The 18385-nt window shown below is 33.2% G+C and overlaps 1 pseudogene; it reads right to left on the bottom strand.

Annotated features, from left to right (window-relative positions):
- Positions 1–391: 391 nt before the first annotated feature.
- Positions 392–18147, bottom strand: LOC127079182 (serine carboxypeptidase-like 6; annotated as a pseudogene).
- Positions 18148–18385: the final 238 nt, after the last annotated feature.

Genomic DNA, 18385 nt, shown 5'->3' with positions numbered 1-18385 from the left:
ACCATGTGGGTCATTACTTTTTATAAAGTTTATGCTTAGTTTAATTTAGTTTGAAGTTCGTGTGGATCCTTGCCTATAAAAGGATCATTTGTGTGTTGTGAAAGGCATTCGAGTTTTCAGTCTTAAAACTTGGAATTATTGATTTCCATCCTTTGTAAGTATTTTTCATAAATAAAATCAAGTCTTTTAATATTTTCAACATGTCTTCCGCATATTATTTTACTCTTACAATTTATTTTATCAATAATTTCTTTATCTTTACTAACTTTCCACCATTATGATTATCATTAGTATTATTATTATTATTCTTTTAGAGGTCCCTACCGCTCTGGTATCAGAGCCCGGTTGGTGGTGATTATTGACTTGCATTATCTTTTACTAGATTTATACTAGTTTTATTAAAAAAAAAAAAGTTATTTGAAAAGTTTTCTTATTTCACAGTTTCTTTTTAACTGTAACCCTGAACTTTGAATTTCTCTAAGGGTACCTGCTAGTAGTGTGTGGTCCAGGTCGTAAGTCCAAATAAATGAGGCAGTAAACCCGTTGGTTTAGCACACTGTAGTTGCCGTTAAGAAAACAAACAATAAGGGGGAGGATAGAGACATATAATGGGTGAGAAAGCTGAAGAATAACTAGTTCGATTAAATAAATTTATTTGTATAAATCTTGTTTTCAAACCATGTCTCAAATCATCAAGGCTTTTAGCGAATTAGAATGTAGTTCACGGAGTAAAATTAATAATCGAACCTTAGTTCATGCTACCTTAAATAATGATAAAATTGAATTAGATCAAGATACCTTCCAAAACCAAGAATTAGAAATTCAGAAAATGGAAAATAGATTAGTTAACTGGTCAATGCCAGAAATTAAATTTAAAGAAATATATAAAATTGGTACTTTTGATTTTAAAAGTCAAAAGATTATTCATACTATTGAATCCGCTACTTCTGTTAGTAACAAGCATGAAACTATTAATTTGTTAAATAAAAAATTATTAGAAACGCATTATAGAGAAGGTTATCGCTATATCCATCTAGGATTAATTCAGATAGCTATAAAACCATTATATAAGCTAGGGTTAAACACCCTTATATTGCTAGTTCTTCGAGACACTAGAATTAAAGACTTTCATAATTCAACTATTGCTATAGTTGAATCAAATCTTAACGATGGTCCAGTCTACTTTAACTGCCATCCCAATTACTCTATGAGCGTGGCTGATGAATTCACTAAGAATTCATTAGTTATATACGTCCAAGGTCTAAGTGATAATTTTAATCCTGGAGTTGCCAATATTGACGTTATTAGTAGAATTACCTACGAAGTCTCTAATGTTAATTATGATATTAAATCACTTAAAACTACTCCAAGAAATGAAACTTGTATTATTGAAGCAAATCTTAGCAGGTCCAATGTTATGACCCCAAAAATACTGACTGCTTCGGATATTATAGAAAAATTCCCTCAAGAATGGATATTACAAGATGTGGTTAAATCTGAAAAGATTGAGGCCAGAACTATTAGAGATGTTATTCAAGATATTGATGGATACGTCAGGATCAGGATGAATAGAAGCCAATCCTATCGCTATCATCAATCTAGTAGTATTGGGTCAACATCTAGTGCTAGACATTCAGTTGATTCAACAATTAGGGTAAATCTTGCAGGAGTAAACTTTGCTCCTACAAGTAAAAATCTAGTAAAAGTTACCAAGTCAATAATCACCACCAACCGGGCTCTGATACCATAGCGGTAGGGCCCTCTAAAATAATAATAATAATACTAATAATGATAATCATAATGGTGGAAATATTAGTAAAGATAAAGAAATTATTGATAAAATAAATTGTAAGAGTAAAATAATATGCGGAAGACATGGAAGACATGTTGAAAATATTAAAAGACTTGCTTTTATTTATGAAAATACTTACAAAGGATGGCAATCAAGAATTCCAATTTTAAGACTGAAAACTCGAATGCCTTTCACAACACACAAATGATACTTTTATAGGCAAGGATCCACACGGACTTCAAACTAAATTAAACTAAGCATAAACTTTATAAAAAGTAATGACCCACATGGTCTGGATAATTGAAATAAAACAAAAAACTTTAATAAAGTAGAGTTAATAATTCAAAAGTAATTCTGAGTGAAAGTAATTCAAAAGTAATTCAAAAGTCTTTAACTTCTTATCTTCAACATAATTGATTTTATCTTCAAAATAATTATGACAAGAGGAATCTTCAAAATCTTATCTTCATCATAATTGAACTTATCTTCAACATAGTTTAGAGATCTATGATTCCATAACAATCATCTTCATTATTATTTTCAGAAGTGCTAGAAGCACTATCACTTTCAGATAAAGCAGTCATAGCTTCTTTAATTCTATTCAAGAATTCTTTATGGCTGGAAGTAGCAGGTAAAGAGGCAAGTAATTTTCATTTATCTAACAAGAACGATGTATCTTCTGGAGAAATGGCCTCTTCTTTGCAAAGACCCGGATGAGACTTGAACAAAGAATCTAATCTTGATGGAGAAAGCAAATCCGGATTAAACGTTGACCACCATTTAATAGAAAATTTCTTGACTAATTGAGTAGAAGAGGACCCTTCCCATAATGGATAAGTTGAAAAGGTCCAAGATGAAATCCATGTAATTACGAAAACAGCACAAAAAGATAATAAAGACTTGTAATCAGGACAAGTAGTTTTTGCTGTAAAATTGTTAAAGGCCTTTGAGGCATAATCAGAAAATATTTCTAAAATTGGCCCAACAATTATGAACCACTGGATAAACTAATTAGGAATGCTAAGTGAAATTTCCTTGTTGAACCATATAAACCAAGTGTGGTTGAAAGGTTTGACCGACAAAAAATTGAACGAAGCATCCATGTAATCAAAGTACGAATAGTATTGTGGAGTAAAGGCTTTGGAAAAAGATTTTAATTCTGATGGAGGTTGATTCCAATCAGAAGGAGATAATACCTTATTAACTTTGAATTTAGAGAACTTTATTTTAGATTTATCATTCGGATTTGTTTGGTGGGTAAGAGTAATGGACTCAGAATCTACTAGGATAAATTCGTAGAATTTTCTGGTCTTGGTTTGGTCTTTAGGAATGAAGAAAAATCCTGGGGGGAAAATTCTTGAAATATTTTGTAATAAAGAGGAGTTTGGAGGACAGTAAAGTGTTTCTAAAGGTAATATTGGTATAGACAAATCTTTGGTAATAAAGCTCGATTTTGGTAAGGAAGAAGGAGGTGTATAGTAGGCTAGTTTAGACGGGTGATTTTTCTGGATAGATAATGGACTGGTAATTTGAGATGTAAAAACTAATGGAGTTAATAATGTAGGCTTAATAGTTGTCAGGGGAGAAGCAGTAATAGGAGAGGTAACTTTGGAAATAAAAGATGGAGAACCAAAAATTATTTCCTTATCTTTTTGATCTTTAATGGGAGGACCATAATCATCTCTGGGGTCAACTGATTTTTTACTCATGTTTTCCCTGTAAAAAATCTCTGGTTAGAAAATCTGGTAATGAATTTTTAATTCCTTGAATATGCTCGATTTCAAATCAAAAAAAGAAAGTAATGCTTGCCACCTAGCAAATATATGTTTTGAAACTAAATTTTTAACATCCTTTTGTAAAACACTTTGTGCAGCTTTGCAATCTATTTTTAATAAAAATGTTTTTGAAAACAAGTCATCTTGAGATTTTGTAATACACAAAACAATAGATAAAATTTCTTTTTTAATAGTACTATAGTTTAATTGAGTTGGGTTCCAAGTTCCAGAATAATATCTGACCACTTGTTCCTTTTTCATGCCCGGAAGTATTTGTTTTAGAACTCCCCCAAAGCCTATGTGTGAGGCATCGATTTCAACAATAAGGTTGGCACTAGGATCAGATATTCCTAAACATGGTAATTTTTTAACTATTTACTTTAATTGAAAAACACTTTGGGTCATTGAATCATCCCAAGGAGGAGGATTCTTCCTAAGTCTCTTGAATAATGGTATACAAATGGTTCTTAAGTAGGGTATGAAGTCAGTCACATAATTTATACAACCTAAGAATCTTTGCAACTGAGTTTTATCCTTTAGTTCATCTGGAAATTTATTAATAAATTCTAAAGATCTACTAATAGGGTTATACATACCTTGGGAAATATCAAAACCCAAAAATCTTACTTTAGATTGAAATATTTTAAGTTTCTTTTCAGACAAGACTAACTCATTCTCTTTAATTATCTCATAAAATAGGTTCATATGTTGTATATGCTGATTTATAGAATCTGAAAATACTAATATGTCATCTAAATAGACTATGGTGAAGTGTGAGTAATCATTAAATATAGTATTCATAATATTTTGGAACTCAGAAGGAGCATTTTTTAATCCTAAAGGCATGACATTCCATTCATAGTGACCAAAGGGAACCGAAAAACCGGGTTTATATTTATCTTCTTCCTTTAATTGTATTTGATAATATCCAGATTTAAGATCAAACTTTGATAATATACTTTTATTATGTAATCTGTTTATCAAATCCTTTTTATTAGATATGGGATACCTAATCCATTGTAATGCTTTATTTAAGGGTTTGTAATTTATTACTAACTGAGGACTTCCTCTTTCTAGCTCAGAAGCATTGGTAACATAGAAAGCGGAGCAACTCCAATGAGACTTACTGGGCCTAATCAATCCCTTGTCTACGAAATCTTTTATTTCTTTTTTACAATAGTCTAAATTTTGTTTATTCATTTGTATTGGTCTGACTTTAGTGGGGATATTTGCTTCCTTAAAGTCCGGTTCATAGGGTAATGAGATAGTATGCACTTTTCTTTTCCATAAAGCATTAGATTGTTCTGAGCAAAGATCTTTAATGAATTTATTTTGTATACCTTTAATTTTTTCTTGAATACTTGGAGATTGTAGTTGATCTTCTATCTTTGTATAGTGTATTTCTTTATTAATGAAATTAATTTGTTTTCTTTTATTATTAATTTGATTAATAAATGATATAACCTTACTCTGGACACAGTTAAGATCCCTAGTCTTAGGTGGTTCTATGACTTCAAATTTAATTTCACGCCCTAAAGCATTAGTGGTTATAACTGCATTATTAATTGTGAAAGGGTAGAGTAAAGTTAGAAAAGGGGTTCCTAGAATAATGGACTCATGAATATTTCTTACTAAAAGAAAAGAGGTTCTATAACAAATCTGATCTTTACAAATTTTAGCACTTGATAATTTGTAAGAAACTTGTAATCTATTATCATTGGCTCCTCTTAAAGATTTTTGGTTTTTTCATAATATTGGGTTGGGATCAACCCTTCTTGGATGCAATTTAAATTTGCTCCTGAATCAATCAAAGCAATTAATTCATAAGTTTTATCTTTAACAATGAGATTTATTTTACTATACCATTTGTGAGATATTAATTTTTCTATTTTGTTAATATACCCATCTTCATTATTCAGAATAATAGTTTCCTCATTATTTTTGGTAAAGCTAGATGAGGCTAAATTTTTATTGGATTGATTCTGAATAATCATGTTTCCTTGTAACTCTAAAAGTTTAATTTCTATCTCATCATCCCTGGTTTTTAGAATTCTAATTTCATTTTTTAAATTACTAATTTCTTCTTGTAATAACCCGTATTTCCTTAAATGCCTAAACTCCTATTAATTGAGATCAACTGAGTTCCTATGTGCTCTAAAAGTTGTCAATTGGGATAAATAGAGCAAATAGTGAGTTCAGGTTGACTTAATTAATATTATTTGGATCTGACCTTTTATTAATTGGGACATTTTGGTAACACTAATAATGGGTCAATAGCTCCGGTAGAACGAATACTACAAGTGTGGTGTCACTTGAGATATTTGTTACTACCTGTAACCTTTTCTAACCACATGTTACTTGTGGTAATTGGTGACCACATGTTATTATCTCTTACCTACTACCTACCATAAGCCACTTCATTTTCTATGCATCAGAAAGAATAGAGAGAAAGAGGAAAGCTCAAGAGAGGAAAGGAAAACAAGGTTAGTGGAGTAGAAGAAGAAGCTTGGAACCAACACCATCATCTTCATCCTCATCTCATCTTCAACAACTTCTCCTCTTCAATTTCTTGAGGTGGGTTATAGTTAGAAACTTTAGGTTTCTAGAAAAGTTAGGGTTGTAGAATGTTAGACAAATCATGAATATCCATGCTATAAGATGAATATGTTCTTGCTCTTATTGATTTCCATGAACATGTGTCTTGATGTGTTTTGTGATTGGTATGATAATATGATTTGTTATGGTTATGTTATGATGTTGAAATCCTTGTAGTTATGAACTTGGGATTCTTGTTGTACATGTGTATATGAGCATGGAGTGAGATGGTTGTGTTGAAAGAAGGAGTGTGGGTTTGATTGGAAATGGAGTTACAAAGGAAAATGGTGTTTTGAGAAGTGGAAAAATGAAAATGTGAGTGAATCAATCGATTGGCCTCTGCTATCAATCGATTGACAGCCTTTGGTTTAGCAGAAAAATGAAATTTTTATAGGACCAATCGATTGACACTGCATGTCAATCGATTGCACAAACTTGATGTTTATGAACAGTGGAAATTTTCAGCAGGATCAATCGATTGACACTCAACAAATTTAAAAAAAAAAGGTGAGTGGAACCAATCGATTGGGCTTACCTAACTAATCGATTGACTCAAGTTAAAAACCTCCAAATCCATTTCTTAAGTGTTTCTAAATGCATTCTTCCATCCATTAATCAATTGTGATGCTATGTTTATGTTGAATACATGTTAATGGTGAAAATTACATGATGAATCTAGTGAGTTAACCTAGGATTGAAATTAGGTCATGAGTGAGGTTTATAATCTAGATAATGCGAGAATACAGTATTCATTCGTACAACGCTTATGTAGAGGTCGTGTACGAATTGTTGCCATGATTGAGAATGAGACGTATTATATGGAACATGCTATGTTATTTTTGTGTATTATGGTGAATGAAGTTACCTATGATTGATGAATTATGTTATGGTTCGTGGAACCGATGATTGTAGAACCGATCATGTATTCAGAATGTGTGTTTTCTGTGATGGTACACATCTCTATTGGTAAGCTTAGACGTGTAAGCATTGGGATGTGGGACCAATGATTCAAGCCTCAATTAGGTTTGAGCCCAACCATGGCAGACATGGGGGGAAAGGTGGACACCTATGTGGGTTAGAGTCCCATACGGTGAAAGATATCCTAGGTGGGTTAGAGTCCCATACGGGTGACGATCGCTTGAACTGGGGATTAAGCCTCATAGAGGACCCGATATCCACCGCGAAAGTCGAATCATACGAGCATGCATGAACCGGGCCTGGCTTAGACGTAAGTCCATTCGGGAATTGATGCGCCGTGATCTGAATAATGATCGTGGTTGAGTTATGAGAACTCAGATGCATGTTTCCATACAATTGCGAGTTAGTTCCCCATCGCTCAAGTCTTCGTTCCCTTGTTGACTTGAGTTGGATATGAGCTGAATATTGATTAGAAAACCTTGTAGAGCCGAGTGAACCCATAAGATAGGGAACCCACTGAGATTATTATCTCACTCCATGTTGTTGATTATTTTTCAGGTGGTTCTGAGCAAGATAAGGGTAAGGGCAAGATAGAGTGATGTCTTGCTTACTTGAGGACTGATGGCTTTTCTTCCGCTGTGTAGATATTTTTGAGATCATTGTCTAATGATCTAGATCAGTAGTTTTATTTTGGGCACTCTTATGTACATTTATGCCATATTGTGTTATTTTGGGCATGTATCTGTATATGTACACGGTGCTGCTAGGCACTTATGTATTTCAGTATCAGTTTTACACTATGTATAATATGTATTCTAGACATATATTATATGTGGATGTTACACTTCTTGTAAATCTTTAATAGAAACAGTTTTTTCAACCGGTTTCTTAAATAAATCCATAACATTTTTAAATTCTACTTTGTGAATATTCTTTTTGGAAATATCATTTTCATCTATAATATTTTTAATTTGTCTCATGAAAGCATTCTTACTTTCTAAATTTTCCATTTTGTCTAATATTCCTATCAAAGTATTAGCTTGATTATTTGTTAAAACATTAATTATTTTGTTGCAATTGTCACAATTACAGAAATCTAGGCCTAAACATTCATCAGAATCATCATCCGTTTTTTCAGAATTGTCAATTTGATGTATTTCTTCGTAAGAAGATTCTTCAGATGTTGACGACCCTTCTTCCTCCGGGTTTAACAAGATGTTATTTAAAGTAGTTATTAAGCTCTCTTTTAACTCTTCTGAAATGTCTAAGTTACTCAGTTGATTAATTTTTTCTTGAACATTACATTTATTAGCATAATGGCCAAAACGACCACACTTATAGCATTTAACATCTTTATCCTTGGGTTTAGATTTATTATTATATTTTCTGTAAGGTTTCTTATCATAATTTTTCTTGTAAGGTTTTTTATAAAATTCTGGCTAGTCTTTGTAAAATTGCTTCTTATGATAATGGAAGTTATTTCTTCCTTAACTAGCAGGTTTTTTATTCTCGGGGTTACTCAGAGCTCTTAAAGGAGTAGCTCCATATTGCTCGCAAAATGATCCCATTTCACGCCTATTACTAGCCTTTTCATTCTTAATCTTATTTTGTAATTTATAATCTGTACAAATTTGTATACTAGTTTCAATTACATAATTGGATATTTCTCCAATGGTTAATGACTGATAGGGGATCGTTCCATTAAACTTTTGCTTAATATTAACTTTTACCTTTTCTGCAAATAACCTAGGTAAACCACTAATAAATCTTTCTTTCCAATAATCTGCTGCACCATCCGACCTAAGGCATAGTTTAGATAAACATATCTCTATACCACCTATAATCAGACATGGTTGGACAATAAAGGTTTAGCAATTGGTCAGCTGCTCTTTGTTGGAGTTTAAGGGGTTCTCCTACAAAGAACTTTGTAATAGCATTTAAGAGGGTTGTAACACAAATCTCTTCGTTAGATTCTATTTTTACGGCTGAATCTATTTGGTATTTATCTTCTGAACTAAGGAGGTTGTCCCACCATCCTTTTAATTGTCCGGTAAATCCCATAACTAATATCTCTTTAGTATGTTTATTCGTATTTCCTTTAAGTTTGAAGGCAGTAGCAGCCATGGTCATGTTTTGTATTGTATCCAAAACTTGTTGTTCAGACGCACCATCGATATTCCATTCGACAATGGATTCTCCTGAATAATTATTTTCTATAAAACTGCTTCTTTCTTCAAATTGCACATCAGCAAATGAAGGCCTAGGATAATAGTTTCGGGTTTTAGGTCTTGGGGCTCTTCCGCCTAATTTGCTCACCATATTGTCGTATTCTTCGTCTCGAGATAAAGTATTTATCTCCCCTGAAGAAGTTTCTATGTTTAAGGTTTTTAACTTAGTAACTAAGTCCTCTATTTTATGAGTAGTATTACGACCTAAACTCATTCCTTTCAACTCTTGGTTAAAAGGAGTATGGTATTGATAAATAGGTCGGGTAGAATCCAATTTATAGTCTTTAACATCCTTAGGTTAAGGAATAGAGTTTTCTGTCCTATCTAATTATTGGGACATAGTGTGAAGTATTTGGTTTGAATAGTTAATCTGACTATGCAGATTATTAATGTCGTTTCTCTGATCTACAGGATTAGCTATCGATTTAAATGGTGAAGCTTCTATTTCTATGTTCTCTTTAGAAGGGATAATTCCAATAGCTTCTAATGGTGGATGAAGCAACTCTATAATTTCTTTCCTAGAAGTTTTCCATCTGGTACTTATTCTAACATAGGTATCTAAGTACATCTTAACAGTAAAAGGGTTTTCTATCTCTTCTTCTAGGCAGAGTAATTCAAACCATGTAAAGAAATAGATATTAATTTCATGTGTTTCTAGAAACCTATAAAATTGTTGCAAATACATTTGAGTCTGATCTTTAGAGAAATTTGAGAAATACCAATTTCTCTTTTCTAAATTCTAAATGGCCTCAAAGTCAGCTCTAATCCAAGCTTTGTCTATGAAAAATGGTCGTCATTTGTAATAACACCTAGTATTTGGGATTCAGTTGGAGAGGGTGACCTAGAGGTCCTCTCAGAGTATAGCGGTTGGGGAATTGTAGGAGCAAAGTTTACTCCTGCAAGATTTACCCTAATTGTTGAATCAACTGAATGTCTAGCACTAGATGTTGACCCAATACTACTAGATTGATGATATCGATAGGATTGGCTTCTATTCATCCTGATCCTGACAGATCCATCAATATCTTGAATAACATCTCTAATAGTTCTGGCCTCAATATTTTCATATTTAACCATATCTTGTAATATCCATTCTTGAGGGAATTTTTCTATAATATCCGAAGCAGTCAGTATTTTTGGGGTCATAACATTGGACCTGCTAAGATTTGCTTCAATAATACAAGTTTCATTTTTTGGAGTAGCTTTGAGTGATTTAAAATCATAATTAACATTAGAGACTTTGTAGGTAATTCTACTAATAACTTCAATATTGGCAACTCCAGGATTAAAATTATCACTTAGACCTTGGACGTATATAACTGATGAATTCTTAGTGAATTCATCAGTCAAGCTCATAGAGTAATTGGGATGGCAATTAAAGTAGACTGGACCATCGTTAAGATTTGATTCAACTATAGTAATAGTTGAATTATGAAAGTCTTTAATTCTAGTGTCTCGAAGAACTAGCAATATAGGGGTGTTTAACCCTAGTTTATGTAATGGTTTTATAGCTATATGAATTAATCCTAGATGGATATAGCGATAACCTTCTCTATAATGCGTTTCTAATAATTTTTTATTTAACAAATTAATAGTTTCATGCTTGTTACTAACAGAAGTAGCGGATTCAACAGTATGAATAATCTTTTGACTTTTAAAATCAAAAGTACCAATTTTATATATATCTTAAAATTTAATTTCTGGAATTGACCAGTTAACTAATCTATTTTCCATTTCCTGAATTTCTAATTCTTGGTTTTGGAAGGAATTGACCAGTTAACTAATCATTATTTAAGGTAGCAGGAACTAAGGTTCAATTACTAATTTTACTCCGTGAACTACATCCTAATTCGCTAAAAGCCTTGATGATTTGAGACATGGTTTCAAAACAATATTTATACAAATAGCTTTATTTAATCGAAATAGTTATTCTTCAGCTTTCTCACCCACCATCTGTCTCTATCCTCCCCCTTATTGTTTGTTTTATTAACGACAACTACAGTGTGGTAAACCAACGGGTTTACTGCCTCACCTATCTGGACTTACGACCTGGACCACACACTACCAGCAGGTACCCTTAGAGAAATTCAAAGTTCAGAGTTACAGTTAAAAAGAAACAGTGAGATAAGAAAACTTTTCAAATAACTCTTTTTTTTATAAATAAAACTAGTAGAAATCTAGTAAAACATAATGCAAGTCAATAATTACCACCAACCGGACTCTAATACCATATATATATATACATATATATATATATATATATATATATATTATATATATATATTATTATATATATATTATATATATATATATATATATATATATATATATATACATACTTACCTTTCGAATGTGTAGTGCATTGCGAACATTGTCATTGTTAATCCAATAGCCACTGAGAAAATGTCCATAACTCTACCAATAGAAAAAGAAGAAGAAAAATCAAATATTTTAATTAGAGGATTAGAATAAAATAGCTTATGAAATATATATGGAATACAATGGTTAATTGTAATATCTATCTCGAAGGATAACTCAATATTTTAATATTTTTGTCTATGTGATATTATTGTTTGTGTATATAAGTGAGTAGTGTGCTTAACCATTAAGTAATATAACACGATGTATGCAAAAATAGTGGAGTAATCATTTTCTGTATAACCGTTAGTGGAATAATAGTTGAAGTTTGTTAGAGTTTGTTTTTCTTTCTCTATCTTCTATCTTTTCCTTCATCTTCATCTTCTTCACCTTATGCACCAAAAATTGGTATCTAGAGTCCCAGTTCAGATCCACAGGGAAACACGAGTGAGGTGGGGGCGTTATGGGATTGATTTCATTTCTTTAATTCATGTTGAATTTTTTGATCGGAATCATAACAGAATCACATTTCTTGATGCTGCGGATTTTGGAAACACTAGAGTTGAAGATGAACGGAAACAGTAATCTGAGTACTAAACTTCCAGTGTTGTTTGGCATTTAAGATGTTCTTAATCTCATTAACGACTGCTACGTTTTGATTGCACTCTGAGAAAATGCAACGGATGCGTAGAGAAATGCTCAACGTGATATGAGGAAGAAGGATAAGAAGGCGTTGTTCTACATCTATCAGTGTATCGATGTGAACGTGTTTGAGAAAATCGTTGATTCCACGACGATGAAGGATGCGTGGAACACACCAATACAATTCTACGGAAGTGTTGTATCAATGAAGAAGGTAAAGCTTCAGTCTCTACGTAAGCAGTATGAGAATCTCAACATGAAGAAAAATGAGAAGGTATCTGACTACATCTTCAGAGTGATTCTGATAAAAAAATGAGATAAAGTCATGTGGAGAAACTCTCTCTGAAGAAAGTATCATTGAGAACGTACTTAGGTCTCTTACTCCTCAGCTTGATTACATTGTGGTAGCAATTGAACATTCTAAGGATCTTAGCACCATGAGAATTGAAGAGTTGCAAAGCAGTCTAGAGGCACAAGAGTTACGTCTGACTGAGAGAAACTCTGAAATAGAGGTAGAGCAGCAGGCTCTGAAAGCAGCTTCTGGTAAGAAATATCAGAAGCAGTCTTGGTCAGAAGCCAGGAAGAGATCTGATGGTGTTCAAAAGTCAGAAACCTCAACTTCTGAAAGGTAGGAGAGTGCTCGGAAGGGGGAGTAGAAGTATGACAAAAGGAAAGTTCAGTGCTATCGTTGTAAGAAGTTTGGCCACTTCGCTGTTGATTGTTGGTCAAATAAGGAAAGAAAATCAAAAGAAGCAAACTTAGCTAGAGGAGATTCTGATGATGAATCAATGCTATTGATGGCTTATGAATCTAATGATGCATATTTGGCAGACTGGTGGTATATGGACACTGGTTTCTCAAATCATCTTACTGGAAATAATAAATGGCTAGTTAACTTTGACTCTGGTGATAGGACAAAGATCAAATGTGCTGATGATAAATACCTTAATGTTAAAGATGTGGGAAATGTTAGAGTAGTTATAAATAATGGTAAAACAAAATTGATTTAGAATATGTGGTATGTTTCTGGCATGAAAAGCAATCAGATAAGTGTAGGTCAATTAATTGAGAAAGGTTTTTCAGTTATCATGAATGACAATCTTTTGAAGTTTTCTGACTGTAATCAGAAGCTGATTATGAAGTCAGAACAAGGGGGAATAAAATATTCAAAGTGAATGTTAAAACTGCAAACTCTGAATGCCTTAGTGCAACAAGTGTTATGAAGGAAAGTGAGACATGGCACAAAATATTTGGTCATCTAAACTTCAGAAGCTTAGGGCATCTGAATTCAAAGAAGTTGGTACACGAAATTTCTGCAATTAAGAAGTCAGAGAAGTCATGCAATGTATGCATGAGAGGGAAGAAACCAAGACGGTCATTTCCATCTGAAATGCCTCCAAGAGCAAATCATGCTCTGGGTGTGGTGCATTCTGATGTGTGTGGACCATTTCTAACACCTTCACTTGGAGGGAATAAATACTTTGTGTCATTTGGTGATGAGTTCACAAGGACGACGTAGGTATCCATTATAAAGTTCAAATAAAAGGTATTTGCTGAATTTTAGAAATTCAGAATTGAGGCTAAGAATCAGAGTGGTCAGAAGCTGAAAATTCTCAGAACTGATTGTGGAGGTGAGTATAATTCTATAGAGTTCAGAAAGTTTTGTGAGGAAAATGGAATTGAGCATGAGGTGACTGCTTCGTACACTCCTTAACACAATGGTCTTACTGAAAGAAGAAACTGAACTTTGCTTGATATGACAAGGAACATGTTGAAGGAGAAGAAGCTCCCTCACACCTTGTGGGATGAAGTTGTTGTCACCTTAGCATATGTGCTAAACAGGTGTCCAACCAAAATGCTGAAGAAAATTGTTCCTTTAGAAAAATGGTCTGGAGATAAGCAAAATGTGATCCATCTGAATGTGTTTGGTTATGTTTGTTACAAACATGTTCCAGATGCTAAGAGAAGGAAGTTGGATGGCAGAAGCAGAATTATGTTGCTTGTAGGGTACCACAGTACATGCTCTTATAAGCTCTACTATTCTGTCACTAACAAGGTTGAATTTAGAAAATATATCATTGTGAAGGAATCATAAATGTGGGATTTGAGTAAATCTCAATCCAACTCTGGTAGTTAACTTCTTAAGACACTTCTGAATTTGAAGGTTATGAAGATGAGTCAGAATCAAAAGATAATCATGAATGTGACTTTGAAGGTAAATCTGATTCTGATCCAGATTCTGATAGTGATTCAGAATCTGGTGGTAGTTCAGACTCTGAGAATATTCCAGTTTTGAAGGTGATACTTCTGGGGTTCCAGCACCTGATGTTGTTCTAGCGTACGAAGAAGATTCAGAATAAGTTCAAAGACCACGAAGAATCAGAAACATTCCAAGAAAATTTTCAGAGTTTGACATGCTACAAGATACTGAAATTGACTCTGAAGGAGAAGCCATTCAGTGTGCCATGTTAGTAGACTCTAAACTCGTGAGTACATAAGAAATGTTCAAAAAGAAAGTGTGGTTGAAGGCCATGAAAACAGAACTTGAGGCTATAGAAAGAAACAAGACTTAGAAGTTGAGTGAGCTTCCAAAGAACAAGAAAGACATCAGCATCAGATGGGTTTTCAAGGTGAAACTAAAGTCATATGGATCAATTGGCAAACACAAAGCAAGCTTAGTAGCAAGAGGTTTCCTACAGAAACCTAGGTTAGACTACCTTGAGGTGTTTGCTCCTATAGCGAGACATGAGACAATCAGACTGGTGATTGCGATAACTGCTAACATGAATTGACCTCTTATGCATTTAGATGTGAAATTTGCATTTCTGAACGATCCATTACATGAAGAGGTATACGCATCACAACCTCCTAGATTTCTGAAAAAGAATTAGAAAATGATTATATACATGTTACATAAAGCATTGTATGGGCTGAAATAAGCTCCTAGAGTTTGGAATCTCGAAATTGATTCATTTCTCAAGTTTCAAGGATTTAGAAAGTGTGAGATGGGGTATGGTGTTTTGTTCAGCATATTTCTAATTGCAATATGATTCTAGTAAGTTTGTATGTTGATGACATATTGCTAATAGGAAGTTGTGAACATGAGATAACTAAGTTCAAGAAGGTGTTGATGAATGAGTTTGAGATAACTGATCTACGAAATATGACATATTTTCTAGGGAAGATTATGTACTCTGAGAAGGGTATAATTTTGCATCAGCTGGAGTATTAACTCGAGTTTCTGAAGAGATTTGACCTTAATTGTAAGATTGCGGTCACGCCTGCAGAAACAAATCATAAATTGGATTATGATCTTGAAGGTGATGACGTAGATGCTACAACTTTCAAGCAGTTAGTTGGATCTCAGAGTTATTTGTGTAAAACTAGACCTGATATTTGCTATGTAGTTGGAATGGTTAGTAGGTTCATGAGTAAACCAAAATGGTCTCATTACCAAGCTGTTGTCAGGATTCTTAGGTATATTAAGGGGACTCTAAAGTATGGAGTTTTGTTCCCTTCTGGTGAAAAAGGTCATCCATAGTTTATGTGTTACTTAGACTCTGATTGGTGTGGAGATAGAGTTGACAAAAGAAGTACTTTTGAATATTTTTTTAAGTATCTAAGAGGTCATATTTCTTAGCGTTCCAAGAAACAACCAGTTGTTGCTATGTCAACTATGAAGCTGAATATATTTGAGGTGTTGTGACTGATGTCAAATTGTTTGGCTTCTGAATTTACTGTTGGATCTGAAGATCAAGGTAAACAAATCTTTGAAGCTGATGATTGATAACAAGTATGCAATCAATCTTGCCAAGAACCCAGTGCTGCATGGGAGAAGTAAGCATATTGAAACTAAGTATCATTTTCTTAGAAGTCAGGTTCAAAATGGAGTGTTAGAAGTTATGCATTGTAGCACTAGGAAGCACTTGACAAATGTTTTGACAAAAACGATCAAGACTGGTTAATTTCTCCACGTGAAGGATGTAATTGATGTTATTAATTTTGATTAGTTAAATCCTGAATTAAGGGATGATGTTGAATGACAATTTAGTATTTTAGTATTTTTGTCTATGTGACATTATTATTTATGTATATAAGTGAGTAGTGTGCTTAGCCATTAAGTAATATAACACGATGTATGCAAAAATAGTGGAGTAATCATTCACTATATAACCGATAGTGGAATAGCTGGTGAAAATTTATTAGAATTTATTATTCTCTTCCTTCATCTTCATCGTCTTCCCTTTGTGCATTAACATCCTGAGTTGATTTTTGTTGTTTGAGATATTTAAGTCTCCAAGAGTAAGTTTAGGATTAAGATTAATATTATTTTGAATATTTAGCAATTTCAAATTGACGTAATATTTAGAAATTTTCCTAAATATTTAATGTAATTAGTTTATGTATAGTCTATATAATTAAATAAATCAGTGTGTATTTAGTTTATATTGTGAGACTTTTAACATTAACAATAAAGTAGTTTTGAGAAGTTACCCGACAACTTAAAGTGGCAGTGTGAGAGAAGCATCTTTAATCTGAAGCATTTTTCTAGAAAGTTCACGTGAATCATGCCAATCATCCTCACAAGTTGGTTCCAAAATATGAACTCTGTTCACTCCCGAAGTAGTCTGAGAAATTACAGCAGCAAAAAATAACTCAATTTATATTAGCTTGTTAGGTTTATGAAGTGCCTAGTTTACAAGTTATTGTTTCTAAGACCTCTACACCAAGCTTGGCATAAAAAGTTTGGCTTGAGGATTATCATCTAACAAGATCTTGCAAATGGAGAATGATTGACCACATTTTTATTATTCTAAAATCAGATGACAGAAACAACACAATGTTTACATGCAACTTACCTCTTGGTAGGATTGAAGGTCTTTTACACAAAGCACGTTTTGAGGATCTATTTTTGTATACTCGCCTCCACAGTTCTTCTCTAATGACTGTTATTATCAACAAAATATAATATCATTCACCATTGGGAATTCATCAAAAAAAAGTCTATCAGAACAATAAAATCACCTCGTAAAGTTCATTAGAAATAATTGCCATGCCATGATTAAATGGTATTTCGTAACTTTTGGAGTCTGGTGTTGTTACAGGATTTCCTAGTATATGTCCTTGAAGGTTTATTCATGGTTGGAAACCACCTTTATTTCCTATAGGAAAATAAATTTATTTAAAGGAGAAGCAAATGTTATACACAGATTGTTAATTTTAATTTCAATGTTGGTACCATCTGAAATTTCTTGAACAATAATTGGGACAGGAAGGCCAGAATATGAGTCACTAGCAATGTACACTTGATTTAAGATAAATTCTGGATGATCAATCAGCCACTGCATACATAATATTACGATTTATCCATAGTTTTATTCCAATTTCAAACTGCAAAATGATATTATGATAGATGAAAAACTAAGTACCTTTCTAAGACACCGGTGAGGGAGGAGCAACCAGGACCGCCGGTTAGCCAAAGCAAGAGAGGGTCTTCCTTAGGATTATTCTCAGACTCTATGAAGTAGTAGAACACTTCAGCAGTATCATCATTTTCACCAACTTGAATATAGCCAGTTTCTAGTAGGAAAGGAAGAGGTCCTTGAAAACCAGGAAGGAACTCGACGATGGAAGTAGATGTTGCAAGGACAAGGTGGATCGAGGAATTGTGTAACAGAAACGCAAGCAGAAAGATAGTAACAGCGGTAGTTGCATTGGTGGTCTTGCCAGTACTGTAAATCCAACTAAGCCTTATCATTTTAGATTTTGTTCGTGTTCCCAAACCACTTTCCCTTCTTTATTCTTATTATAAACATGGAATCATTTTGAGTGGTCCAATTATTTTGCCGCATTATTGGAGAAATGGTTAAGGTCTCGTTGGGTTTGACTCATTATGCGGAGGAGAAAGATCTAAATATAATTAATTAATTTGTTTTATTTATTTAAGTGGAGATTAGAGGTGTACATAGGTTGAATTGGACCGGCTAACCCGTTTTAATTTTAATGGGTTGAACCCGCAATTTTATTTTTAAAATCGATTCGAATCGACCCGTTCATTTATTGGTTGGGTTGAGTTT

Source organism: Lathyrus oleraceus, chromosome 5 (assembly GCF_024323335.1).
Source record: "Lathyrus oleraceus cultivar Zhongwan6 chromosome 5, CAAS_Psat_ZW6_1.0, whole genome shotgun sequence".
NCBI lineage: Eukaryota > Viridiplantae > Streptophyta > Magnoliopsida > Fabales > Fabaceae > Lathyrus > Lathyrus oleraceus.
Note: the sequence above shows the minus strand (reverse complement) of the source record. Positions and strands in the feature narration are given on the sequence as shown.